Here is a 3,838-nt window from a genome sequence, read left to right on the forward strand (position 1 = left end):
TTTGTTCCATTGATCTATATTTCTCTCTTTGTGCCAGTACCATACTGTCTTGATGACTGTGGCTTTGTAGTAGAGCCTGAAGTCAGGCAGGTTGATTCCTCTAGTTCCATTCTTCTTTCTCAAGATTGCTTTGGCTATTCGAGGTTTTTTGTATTTCCATACAAATTGTGAAATTATTTGTTCTAGCTCTGTGAATAAATGCTGGAGAGGATGTGGAGAAAAGGGAACCCTCTTACACTGTTGGTGGGAATGCAAACTAGTACAGCCACTATGGAGAACAGTGTGGAGATTCCTTTAAAAACTGGAAATAGAACTGCCTTCTGACCCAGAAATCCCACTTCTGGGCATACACACTGAGGAAACCATAATCGAAAGAGACACGTGTGCCCCAATGTTCATCGCAGCATTGTTTATAATAGCCAGGACATGGAAGCAACCTAGATGTCCATCAGCAGATGAATGGATAAGAAAGCTGTGGTACATATACACAATGGAGTATTACTCAGCCGTTAAAAATAATACATTTGAATCAGTTCTAATGAGGTGGATGAAAACTGGAGCGTATTATACAGAGTGAAGCAAGCCAGAAAGAAAAACACCAATACACTATACTAATGTATATATATGAAATTTAGAAAGATGGTAATGGTAACTCTGTATGTGAGACAGCAAAAGAGACATAGATGTATAGAACAGTCTTTTGGACTCTGAGGGAGAGGGAGAGGGTGGGATGATTTGGAAGAATGGCATTGAAACATGTATAATATCATATATAAAATGAATCACCAGTCCAGGTTCGATGCATGATACTGGTTGCTTGGGGCTGGTGCACTGAGACGACCCGGAGGGATGGTACGGGGAAGGAAGAGGGAGGGGGGGTTCCACGTGTATACCTGTGGTGGATTCATGTTGATGTATGGGAAAACCAATACAATATTGTAAAGTAATTAACTTCCAATTAAAATAAATAAATTTATATTTTAAAAATAAAATAATAAAAGAAAAAAAGAAAAAATAATAATTCTTACGCTATTAGTAGAAAATAAAATTTTTTTTAAAGTCCCTGGCCATGTTCACAAAGGTGGCATAACTGTATGCATAAGAAAAAGACTGTAAACTTATAGAAAAGATAAACTCTGGCTTCTAAACAAATCACAACATTGATCTTGCCTTTACCCATGAGAGTTATAGAGACAAATGTAAACCAGTAGACCCTAGTTACAAGAAAAAAAAAAAAATCCTCCAAAGACAAGAAATGATCTTAAAGTTTTGCCTGGACTAGTTTTAACTGCAGGTTCTGTCTGAGTTTATCCATGAACTAAGAAGTATGCAAGTAGTCAGAACACTGCACGTTGGGTAACCCTTTAATACATGCAGCTAAGTCCTTGGTCATGAAGCCAGCCTCAATGATCTCAATACAGATTTCTTCCAAAGCCTTTGCTGAAAAGCTGAGCTCTTTGTTATCAAGCTTAGCTCTGTGGGCTAAGTCTCTGGTCCAGGCAAAAATTGAAGTAATGGGGTTGGTGGATGTCTCCTGTCCTTTCTGGTACATTCAGTAGTGACGGGTTACAGTCCCGTGGGCAGCCTCTTCTTCTACTGTCTTGCCGTTTGGACAAATCAGCACACTGGTCATCACGCCAAGAGAGCTATAACCTTGGGCCATGGAGTCTGACTGCACGTCCCCATCATAGTTCCACAGGCCCAAATGAAGCCCCCCTCCAACTTCATAGTTTGGGCCACCATGTCATCAATGAGCCTGTGCTCATACCAGATACTCTGAGCTTCAAACTCAGATTTGTACTGCTTGTCATATATCTCCTGAAAGATGTCTTTAAAACCTCCATCGTATTTCTTCAAAATAGTGTTTTTGGTGCTCAGATACAAAGGCCAATTCTTAAACAAAGCCATCTGAAAAGAACTGTGTGCAAAATCTTCGATTGACTTATCTAGATTGTACAACCCCATGGCAACACCACCACTCTCTGTGAAATTATGTACTAAGTATACCATTTTGGGGGATCCATCGCTTGGCATGTAGGATATCTTTACTTTTCCAGGCCCCAGCACAACAAAATCGGTGGCTCTATGTTGATCCCCATAAGCATGACGACCTATGATAATGGGTTTTACCCATCCGCTCACAAGCTGGGGTATATTTTTCCAGATAATAGCTTCCCTGAAGACAGTGCCACCCAGGATATTTCAGATGGTGCCATTTGGAGATTTCCACATTTGTTTCAACTTGAACTCCTCCACTCTCTTCTCATTGGGGGTGATGGTGGCACACAACACTAACGTTGTACTTCTTTATAGCTTCTGCAGCGTCCTTGGTGACCTGGTCATTGGTGGCATCGTGATTCTCTATGCCTAAATTGTAGCTGTGCAGGTCCAGTTCCACGTAGGGAAAAATGAGTTTCTCTTTAATCAACTCCCAAATGGTTCATGTCATTTCATCTCCTTGCATCTCTACCACAGACCTGCCTTGGATTTTTTGAGACATTTTGACTTCAATAAACCTCTTTACAATTTCTAATCACCCCAACTCCTCTCAATCTTTCAGACTCAGCTTATCTCCTGCAGGGAAGTTACGTTGGCGATGACCCGGGAGCACACAGTCACTTTGCTCAGTCACTTCTGCTCAGTGTCCACTTTGGCAATCCCAGCTGGACCCCAACTGTTCCGGATTCTCACGGTGACTCAGCAGAAAACCCCAGGTTTTGTGTTTAGTTCTTAGTATTGTCCTGATCACTTCTTCTGGCCTGACATTGGGCCCAAGCCAAGTAACATGACAAACTGTCCCAGAAAAAGACTTTTGAGTCCTTCTGTATCACCTGTTTTCTGGAGTTTATTTCAGAATCAGAAGCGGAAATGGCAGTAGGACTCCAAAGCAAGAGAAATGTGAGCTGTAGTTACAACAGGGCAGCAAGGAAGTGAAGTTACTGCAGGGACAGAAATACAGCAGAGACGGGAATGACAGCAGTGACGACAGGAATACAGCAGTAAATACAGACCTGCCACTCAATTCATGAATTTTAGAGAAATTAAGAAGAGTTAAGAAGAGTTAGGAAGAAACTTCTAGGCAGAAAAAGCAGCCCTTGGAAAGAACTGGAGGTCTTCCCTTACAAGTAAGTTACTCCTGGGGCTTGGAGGACATGTCCCAAAGTGTTGTGTGTATCTGTGTATTGCTCCCCATGTCTGCTATTGTGTGGGACACACAGAGATGAACAACAGATATTTTAAAATCAACAGTAAATGATGAACACCAATGATTATGGCACCATTGGCTCAGCTGACTCTCCCATACCTGATCTAGCTCTGAATGCCAGAGCATTAATATCTTCATTGGTAAAGTATGAACCTTGATATCCACTACACAGGGTGATATGGAAAAATAATGAGGTGTTACAAGGGAAAGCAATTTTTAAAATGTGAAAACATCATCAAATATCTGTTGTTCATCTTTGAAACAAATGGAGGAATAGTACGAACATGGAAAGAAGAACTACCAGGAAGATTCTACATTGGAAGGTGTCAGAATCCTGAACATTTTCTTAGTTTTAGTCCTCAAACATATCAAAGAACAGACTATCACTGAATCAGAAGTAGCTGCATCTGTGTCAATGTCAAAGTTTCATAAACTGGACTTGGAGGAGAAAGAAAAAGTGCTCAGGCTTTCACTGGGGTAAAAGAATAATTATTTCTCATGATCAAAGCTCACAGGTCAGTGAACCTGTTTCACACAACAGAGTAGAAGGTGAATGGTTTGATTAAGGAACATATTAATGATTCTGATCAGTGAGTGTGGGTAGATTCTCCACAGACTTACACTCCTTTTGTT

The 3,838-nt window shown here is 40.9% G+C and overlaps 1 pseudogene; it reads right to left on the reverse strand.

Annotated features, from left to right (window-relative positions):
• Nucleotides 1–1,261: 1,261 nt before the first annotated feature.
• Nucleotides 1,262–2,542, reverse strand: LOC138429138 (isocitrate dehydrogenase [NADP] cytoplasmic pseudogene; annotated as a pseudogene).
• Between the last annotated feature and the right edge of the window lie 1,296 nt (nt 2,543–3,838).

Source organism: Ovis canadensis, chromosome 1 (assembly GCF_042477335.2).
Source record: "Ovis canadensis isolate MfBH-ARS-UI-01 breed Bighorn chromosome 1, ARS-UI_OviCan_v2, whole genome shotgun sequence".
Taxonomy (NCBI): domain Eukaryota; kingdom Metazoa; phylum Chordata; class Mammalia; order Artiodactyla; family Bovidae; genus Ovis; species Ovis canadensis.